Source organism: Thermobia domestica, chromosome 12 (genome assembly GCF_964235325.1).
Source record: "Thermobia domestica chromosome 12, izTheDome1.hap1.1, whole genome shotgun sequence".
In the NCBI taxonomy this organism is placed as follows: Eukaryota; Metazoa; Arthropoda; class Insecta; order Zygentoma; family Lepismatidae; genus Thermobia; species Thermobia domestica.
Genome location: NC_137465.1, coordinates 216,476,122 through 216,486,572, shown reverse-complemented (window position 1 = coordinate 216,486,572; position 10,451 = coordinate 216,476,122). Strand labels below are relative to the sequence as shown.

The following is a 10,451-nucleotide window of genomic DNA, read 5'->3' as shown; positions in this document are numbered from 1 at the left end:
CCTTTCTAGTTGCAGGAAACCTTCCCTGTGTCAGCAAGGCAGCAGAATAAGTACTTTTTTCTCATTTTTGAATACTAATAAAATCTCATTTTTGAGTACTTTTTTACTCATTTTTTAAAAAAAACCCTTCTCATTTTTGAGAAGGGTTTTTCTCAAATTTGAGAGGAAATATTCTCAATTTTTGAGAAAGTGTGTTTCTCAATTTTGCGGCTATCTGAGCATTTCGAATACTTTTCTACTCAATTTTGAGTATACATGTTCTCAATTGTGAGGAGAGCATTACTAGTTTTTGAACAAAGAATTTCTCAATGTTGATTACATTCATCTCATTTTACGGTTAACTTTCTCATTTTTGAGCAAATGTGTTCTCGTTATTTTTTGAGAAATAGCAGTTTCTCATTTTATTTAAGAATATTTTATCTCGCTTTTAAGAGAATTTTTACTCAAAAGTGAGTAAAATTTACTCAAATTTGAGTACATATTGTTCTTATATTTTGAACACCCACACTTTCTCACTTTTGAGAACAATGTATTCGGAGCTATTCTGAGAACACAATGTTCTCAAATTTGAGTCAATTTTACTCATTTTTAAGTAAGTATTTTTAACAGTGCTGCATTTACTTTTAAGGCTATATCCCTGCAATCGTTAATTAAGATTTCTGCATTCCTTTCTATTATTCTATCATTCCCTATTAAATTTACATAATCAGCATACGCCATAACCTGCCAAATACAATTCAGCTGTAGAATCTGATTGCTGTCTTTGATTTTCCTTATAGTATTCTCCAGAACAAAGTTAAATAATAATGACGACAACGCATCTCCTTGTTTCAGGTGATTCTCAACGTGAAAGCTCGTGAACAAGAATTTCTCTACTCGAACCTTACTTTGGGATTCATTTAAACATATCTTAATTAATATACCTTTTTCGGTATTGCAAATTCTGTAAGCATGTTGTACAATATTTCCCTCCTACCAGAGTCTAAAGTCAATAATTGATGTGCCAGGATGTTGTATTCTCTCATTTCTTTTCAAGTATTAGTCGAATGATAAACATCTAGTCGATAGTTGATCGATTTTACCTAAATCCGGGCTGATAATCTCCAATAATATCATCTGCGTAGGGAGTCAATCTTGCTAATACAATGTTTAAGAGGATTTATTGGATGTTGACAGAAGAGAAATGCCTCGATAATTATTAAATCTGTTTTGTTGCTTTTCTTCTGAACTGGAACAATGATTGATTCTCCTCACTCTTGTGGTAATTCCTTCTTGTTCCAGATAAGAGAATCAGTTTGTGTATTTTGCTCTCCAATTTTTCCCCTCCAGCTAAAATTAAGTCAACCAGAATTTCGTCTACACCCGGAGATGTGTGTTTAATTTTTTAAAACAGCGATTTCTATTTCTGTCTGGTTAGGTTCTGGAATACATGGTTATGCTGCATGCATTTCACTTTCTCCACGCGCATTAGTTTTTGGCTATGTGTTAAGCAAATCGTCAAAGAAGTCTGTCCATCTATTTAAGATGTTATCTGTATCAGTGAGAACTGCTCCTTTAGGTTTCTTTAATATATAAGCACGAAGTTGATAGCCTTCCTTAAGTTCGTTGATACATTTATACATGTCCCGAATGTTTTTGTTTCACTGTTATCTTCAAGTTAATTAATTTTAACTTTCAAAAGTCGCGTTTCTTTGTTCTAAAAGTTTTAGAAGTTTTCTGCCAGATGACAATGATAGTTTATTTAGTTATTTCGTTCGGATTTTGTAGTCAACGCTGTTTCTTCTGTTGTCTCTTCTCTGCTACTTTAGTACATTCCTGGTTGAACCATGGTTTGTTTCTACGTATTTCTGCGTGACCCAATATTTCTTTTGCTGACATTTTATTGTTATCTTTAATTTCAACCAAGTATCTTGAACACTATTGCACTCCGAATCTTCTAAAACCGAGAATCTATTCGACACTTAAATCTGGCTCCCCTCTCACCTGATTCTCGTCTTTTTTTTTTTTTTTTTTAATAAACCGCTCTGTTTTTAGATATTGAATATTTCCTTTATTCAACGATAGTCTGTCTCTTACTATCACAATCAACTCCTCTGAACGACCGAACATCAGTTGTGCTAGGCTGTTCTTTTCTGTCTACTAAAACATGATCAGTTTGAATATGTGTTTTTCCATCTGACGAAGTCCAGGTATATTTATGAATTTCGCGATGTTGGAATTTTGTAATCTTCACGATAAGGTTTCTGGATATTGCACAGTTCACGACTCTAACGCCGTTGTCACAACCTTCCTTATGCAAACATTTATTCCCTATAGATAATCGGTTTGAAAATACCCTCTCGCCCTACCTTCGCATTTAAACCACCTAATAGAATTTTCATATGGTATTGCAGGAGATGATCAAATACCCGTTCTATTCTTTCGTAAAAACTGTATTTTTTTAATCGCCATCCTTATTTTCTGTTGGGGCATGTGCATTTAAAACAATAATATTACACCACCGACCGTTAAGAGAAGTAAAAGAAAACCTATCATTAACAAATTCAACCTATGCAATTACTGATATTACGTATTAATTTGTGAACGGAAAGCCCTGTTTCTAGTTGGTAATTTTTAATTTGTTCCCCGTAAAAGAACGTAAAATTTCCCGACTTGATTTCTCCATTTCCTTCTCATCTAAATTCCTGATATCCCACTAGGTCCATCCTCTATTTCTAAACACACTCGTTACAATCTTAACTCGCCTTTCCCATAGAGACTTCTAATATTCTTGTTCCAAATCTCATGTCGATTTTACTTTGCTGAGTTCGTGCCATGTTATCAGTTCTGATCCGAGAATTCTCCGAACTTATCTGAACAATCCTTTTTTTACAGGATGAGGTTGTTAGCCTCACACCAAATTCTCAAGCTGGATTATCACCCCTTGTCTGTCCGCGACTACTTACTCAGTATATTCGCAGCTAACCTCTGTATCTAGAGACCTTCTCCTCGATCCACAACCTCAGGACGCGCCATGCCGTGGTGACAGGAAGACATTTTACGGAAATAAATACAGCTATATTTCAGAAATACAACAGGTACTGATTATCCGAACACTGCTGCAAAACACATAGGAACAATCAATATGCTCGGATATATGGATGCATATTAAGACTGTGAAAGCTTCGATGCGGTAAAAATCGTAAATTAGAGACTAGTGTCAGTGTAGTATTACATAAATGCATCGTACGTTTGACTATCCGAACTATTCTTGATGTATCACATTGTTTTGTTTTATAGATATATAACTTTATAATATTTTTATACTCTTTACCTGTTCTCTGCCAATAGCAACTGTATGAATTCACAATACAAAACTGAAATACAGAAGAATAAAATAAAAAAAAAAAAAAAAAATAAAATGATATTTCGCAGGGCATCTTAGGTAAAGGGCGCCTTGTATTCTTCACAGGTTCTGTACTACCAGTCAGTATTTGAATTTATTATACAACGCTGGTATACAGGTTAACTAAAACCATTTATCTATAATGTGATGTTTCGAAGGGCACCTTATGTAAAGGGCGCACTGTACCTTTCACGGGTTCTTTGCCAATAGTAACTGTATGTATTTATTGTATAGAACTGTGCTATACAGAAGAGTAAATAAAATCGTTCATCTTTGATGTGGTCTCGGAAGGGCGCCTAATGTAAAGGGCGCACTGCACCTTTCACGGGTTCTTTACCAATAAAACTGTAAGAATTTATTACTAAAAACTTGTACCTTTATTTATACTGTGATATTTCGGAGGGCGCACCGGGACACGTCCCGGTGTCCCGGTGGGCCAGCACGGGCCTGGGGGGAGGGGATCACCAAGTCCTGACCCTCCCCAAATTTCGTAATTCGACATCCATTTATATACTTTCTTAAATAAAACTATCCTTGTTTAGAGGAGAAATACCTGACATAGGCCAAAGTTTTGACTTTACTCATCATTTCTACTATTTCTTTTCTGATGAAAGCAACAGGGCCGTAACTTTTGGGTGGCAGGGTGGCAACTGCCCCCAAGGAAGCTTTCCGCCGCCCGAGGGGCCCCATTTTAAGACAAAATTTTCTTACTACATATACGAACATGAAATTATAAACGATGCATCAAACAGGTTCACTACATTACATAAACAAAACAGCACAGAAAAGGTAAATAAAACAAAAATGAGTCATGGGCCCATTACAGTAAAAAATGTCTACTATTAGGGACCCTAGAAATAATATTTATTCGTATGTCTTTAAGATTTGTCAATATTGTCCCCTTAATTAATTTGTCATTTATGGAACGGGCCCAGGGGCGTAACTAACGGCCCCGCAGACGTTGCCGTGCGAGAGGGCCCACAAGCTCCAGGGTCCCCATAAAGAATAAGAGAAAGGTGGAAAGAGGGGGCCCAAGAATTAGAAAAGCAACTTTTTCTAGGGTGCCTAGATACGCGTATTTTTCCTTGCCCTCCAGAAAAAAATCTAAGTTACGGAGCTGGAAAGCAATCTATTTATTATTATTTTTCGGAGAATATAGTTGCCTGTACTTAAAAATTAGCTACTTATCTTTTTATTTTATTTTTTGTTTTGCCTGTAGAATAACACCGTTCGATACTACATAATGTTTTATATTATTGGAACCTTCCGAAGAAAATCTGGGTGCCGCCTGCCAATGTTGCTCGGAACACTTGAAAAGTTTCTTGTTGCGTTTCCGAGACGAGACCGTTAAGTTTCTCATCTTTGTGGGCAACATGTTGCTTATGCTTCTACATGTTTATTTCAATCTCAGGAGGGGGCAAGGGCCAACCCCTCGGCAGCCTCAAATGACGTTCTAATTCGCTGCTTCAGCTTTTATATTACTCCTAAGTTACTAGGGAGAGAGGGAGAGACATAGGGGTTAGGTTACCCTTGTGTTTCGCTACCAACTAGGTCTTGTGTTCCAATCTGGTGTCCTACCATTAGATTGAGATTTCTTTGAATTCTCTTCTGACCTATCAGATTAGACCAGCGTTTCCCAACCGGTGTGCCGCGGCGAATCGAAACAAAATTATTAATTTTATAGCAATCAAATTGTAAAACGTAGGGAAAAATGTATATTTGTATTTCACATTACTATGAACCTCTACTATGAATCTACAATTTTAAGTTTCATACCGTGTTACTGTTCTGTACATTTCTAATATTGATAAAAGTATTTGAAGTCATTGTGATGACCATTATTGCTTCTTTATTGTTGCAGACTATTTCGCAACTTAAAAATTTAAAATATCATTCAAACCTTTCGACAAATTACCTACATTAGTGTTTTAAAAGTAAAAGAGATTTGTTTGTTCGTTCGTTATTTAATGATCTTCCTTCTTAGTAAAAGGTTGGATACAGTTTTTTAAAAACAAAACGTATTTTTTTAAAAAAAACTTGAGTCCAATATTTCATTGCAATTGTTTTCTATTTTTAAATTAGAATGAGAAAAAGCATAATGGTTTACCACGGAGAAAAACCAGTGATCGAGCTTTCTTCCCTGTGAGAAGGAGATCAATAATCACAGAAAAAATACCACTGTGTTTTATATTTACAATTAATATCTATAAGTGTGCCGCGAGAATCCAAGTAACACCCGTAGTGTGCCGCAAGTTGAAAAAGGTTGGGAAACGCTGGATTAGACAATTACCGGAATTGTACGGTGACAGATGTAGCCCGAGGACGGGGGCTTGGCCCCCTCAGTGTTTTGACTGTCAAAAAAAAAAAAAAAATGAAGCTATTATTTATATATTTTTAAAAGTTTATACTAAACTTATGAAATACCTATCACAGTTTGGGTTCTGGCAGATTCACCACTGGAATTGTATCTTTCCATACAGATTCTGGCCGATTTCCTTTCAATTCCCATTTCATGATGGTTGTCGTTTGTTATCAATGGTTCCAGTGTTGATTGACCTCTTACACTGTAAACTTTTGTTAAATAAATGAACCAGATGAGAAAACTTTCTTCGTAACTTTCGTTTAAGTGAAAAATTTTCAGCTTTAATAAAAGTTTTTATGTGTACGAAACGCATTCAACCACCCGCCGTGTTATTAATAACTCTCTGAAAGCGGTTATGCTTTAGGTTTTAGTTCCTGACGTTCAACTGACAACCACAGAAGCCGCATTGGGAATTAGGTAATAGCAATACGCTTATTACTCAATGTTATATGTTAATGACACAGAGGAGGGAATGATTTTTCACTGTATTGAAGTGGTTAGTTTCTCCAGAGCGCTAAGCAATCTGGGTCACAGCATAAACGTTACCTCTTTTTCTCCTTCTTACTGTTTTCTTAGATAATCTTTCTCCCAGTCGTAAAAAAAAAAAAAAAAAAAAAAAAAAAAAAAAAAAACATGGAATAAAAGTTACATTTGCTCCCACACGAAACTACGCATAGAAAACAATGGATTACTGAGAAAATGAGCGTAGTATCGTTAGAATCAGGTTACTTGTAATATGCCAATTATTATGAAAAAATGTCAAAGGTTCGTTAAGCTCCTTGATAACTTTAGGAGAGGGGTTGCTGGGAAGTTGGGGAACACAGTAGTCTAATGTTCAGAGTGTTGGACTCATGCCCGTGAGGTTCCGGGTTCGATTCTCGATCTGTGCTTCCCAATTTTCGGCCTCCACCCAGCGTCGTGAGGCAAACTGGAGAGTCACGTGACGGCCCACTGGGTCTTGAAAGCTCCTGATGCACCTGACGAGGTGCTTGCCGCTAGACTGGACGTAGTTCACCAGGTCGCTAGTAGATGGCGCTGGAGCACGCTTAGGCTCACGAATGGGCCGTTATTCCAAGTGCTTTGGTTGCTGGGAAGTTTTCTAGCATGTAAGCATACATGTAAGATTAGCAAAATTTTGTTATGTAAGATATCAGATTAGATTCATAAATTAAAGGGGTCTATGTTGTGCTTCTGTATTGGCGTGTGGTGTGCGGGTATATTCTTGGTTTGATTCTAGTTGAAGAATGTGTTTAACTGTTTCGGCTAGAGTTTGCTCATGAGACGGTACTCGATATGACAACTATATATATATATATATATATATATATATATATATATATATATATATATATATATATATATATATATATATATATATATATATATATTAATTCGAGACGAGATGAGACGAGACGAAATATTTTTGGTCTCATGGGCGACATGAACCAGTATCACGAGGTAATAATTCGGAAAATATTTGAATTAAGAGATATCAAACTTCTGTCTAGAAGTTTAGAATAAAGGCAGTGTGGGGTAATGTTCCGACCGAATTAGCTGAAGTGGTAGAGCGTTGGCTTCGCATTCGGGAGGTCGCGGGTTCGATTCCCGCTGCCGACCATCCGGACTGGGGTTTTCCAGGGTTTTCCTCAGTCTTACCAGGCAAATGCCGGAATGGTACCTACTAAACAGGCCCTGGCCCATACCTTCCCCAAATTCTTTCCATTGTTGTTTGTTAGATATCCAGTGTGAAATGGCCTCTGAGCTGTATCTGGTGATTAGTTAAATAAAATTAAAAATAATAAATAAATATATAAATAAATACCACCCCAAAAAAGCCTTTCTGGGAGCACGGTGGCTTAGCGATTGAGCGCTTACCCATAGTACGTGGGATTCCTGGTTCGACCTCCGGCTAAGTACGTTTCTGATGGACAACAACAATTCCGTAGGTTTTCTCGATGTACTCACGTTTTCTCCTTCTTTGTCACTTCAACAATTCTTCCATCATCATTCACTTGCCTTAATCATCGTCTCTCTTTGCCTAAAAGGGCATAGCCTAATCATGGGAGGTTGGATTGAAGTATTTCATTTTCATTTTTAAAACCCTTTCTATCGGCTATAAGCCATTGTAGTCCGTAATGTCACAGGTTTAGTTTATAGGGACTACATTATCATGTTGTAATGTTCCAATTTCTGGACTGCAACGTAAAGCAAGTTGTATATGTTAATAACTACGTATGTTTAATTTCATTTATAGAATTAGAAAAAAAAACTGTCACATTCTCCAGGAATCCTTGCTAATATATAAAAGAACGTACGTTGAGTTGAATTTCAGTTTAGCGTCCCTTTCAGCAGCGAGGCTATGTGAGACGTGGACCTACTGATTAACGTGGAATCCGAACCACATGAGCTCCCAAAAGAACGTACGTGTGTGTGTGTCCGTCTGTCATTACATATTCCCATAGAAAGGAGTCATCTATAGTTATCAAAATGTGTACACAGATTTTCATCACATCTAGTCGCGTACTAAGCCCTTTTTTTTTTTAAAAAAAAAAATCAATTCAATGGGGGATTTTGGGTGGTCACACGTTCTGAAGGTTCAAATTGCATAGAGTAGCTCAGATGCCCCTTAAGTTAGATAACCCAAATTACTCTACTGCGCTGCATATTACATACTATTCAGTCTAAGACAGGAACAAACACTTCTGCTGGTACTTACGATAGAATAACATCGGTCGGTTGGAAACAAACTCCGAGTATTTTATTCAAAACTCCTTCTGCTCTACACCTTGCTTATATTTTTTTTATTTTTCCGAAATGTTTTTGTGTTTTGTTAACCATTTAATATCCCTTTTTTCCTACTCCTCCATTACTTGACCACAAAGGATTAAAAAAATGAGGGAAGTGATAAAAATCGTGCTATTATGAGAGTGGATCGTTGTTATGAAGTGATTTTAACCCAGGCCTGCAGCCACGACACTAAGACACGGGGGGATGAAATTTCTTTTCTAGGGGATTCAATTTCCCTTACATGCATACATATATATAAAAAAAGAACTGGATTGAAAAGGAAGCTCAAAGTGTTCGCACGGGGGCTTAGCCCTCTCTGACCGTCCTTAGCTACTGTCCTGTTGTAACCACTTGTTGGGAGTACCGGAAGATAGAAATTGGAGGTGTATGTACACTAGCTGAGAAGTAGATTTATAAATTTGAGATGAGATGAGTAAAACAGAAAATTTACGAGTATCATGGACAACAGTGGTTGTGGCTTGAAGTCGGCAGCTCATACGCTTAGTACTTTTGCCTTTCATAAATACTGCAGAAATTCGCATTCTTAAAATCAGTTGTAATGCTGTGCAGGGAAACGAATTTTATGCTCGTTTGGGTACGGATGTTGTCAAAAGGATGGCTGGAGATTTTTTTTTTTTTTAAATGCTAATTACGTTCAAAAGTTATGTCTATGTAACATTTGAATTTCCTACTAGTAAGTATAAAATTTTACCAACGTTACTTCCAAAAATTAACTACATAAATTTTCGCAACTAAAGGAGAAAGATCAGAGAGGTATGAAACGAAAATTCTGTAAAATTTCGGAGACTTGATTAGAAAACCTTATTGCTCTTTTCGTCTCGCCTCATGACCAACACTAATAGAAACGATACAGATACATAATGTGTGTGTGTGTGTGTGTTTTTTTTTTATGTTACTTCCTGTCATATGCGAACGTTACTGGATGTAAGTGATAGCGCACGTGATAACGACAACTTTTCAGTTTACGTCCTACGCTTATGTCAGCTAGCCTAAAGGACACGTCAATGGTGAGAAATGAATGCAATGGTGGGATGAATAAAGTGGGAGGAAATGGAAGAACCCCGAGGAAACCCCCACACACGGGTGTTTATTATTAGGAATTATCATCACGCACCCAGATGTTTGTGTACTAGAAATGTCATTGTTCTGCCTTCTCTTTTTGTAATCAACATATGTATCTATACAGGGTGTTCGACAAGTTCCCGTACCCGTAGGTTTGAGTATCACAAAAAACAATGTCAGCGTAATTTTTGTTGTGGTATTGCTAACAATGATTTCATGGTCACAGATAACACTGCTTTTCATCCTTGATTTCAAGGATTGTCTGGCATCCTTGTGTCTAAGGTCACGAAAATGATTTCATTGTGAATTCATAGCTGATATGAGTGGCTACAGTTACGCAGTAGAAGAATGGTTAGTGGCATGCTCGTGGGTGCACGAACAACCTCTCACAGGGCAAACAATGATACGGGTAATGACTGCGTTTAGAGATTGTTTTGGTAAGGACCCCTGTCGTAAGACAATCATGCTTGTTCAATTACTCCCCACATGGTACACAACATGTGAAGGAAGACTTGGAGATGCATGCATCTATGTGTACAGTACGATGGAGCATATACACATCTACTGCATACCGGTACATAGTTCGTTTATGGACGTAATTATAGTGCGTACTTGGACGTATATGGACGTACTAAATAACACTACATTGTGCTCATTGATCATCAGACCAAGATGCGGGGAATTCTCGGAGTTAAGGGGCTCTTTAAATTAATTGTCATTTTGTCATAGACACGATGAATATAAGTGTATAAAAAAAATCAGAAACCCTCTGGATTCATTCACTCGTCTACTTTCAATTTCTACCAGGAAAAAGAATGTTTTTCAGCGTAGAAT

At 37.0% G+C, this 10,451-nt stretch overlaps 1 protein-coding gene across 1 annotated transcript in view; it reads right to left on the bottom strand.

Moving 5' to 3' along the window:
- LOC145667034 (uncharacterized) overlaps positions 1-10,451 on the bottom strand; it is a 238,964-nt gene that overhangs the window by 86,141 nt on the left and 142,372 nt on the right. The window lies entirely within an intron of this gene.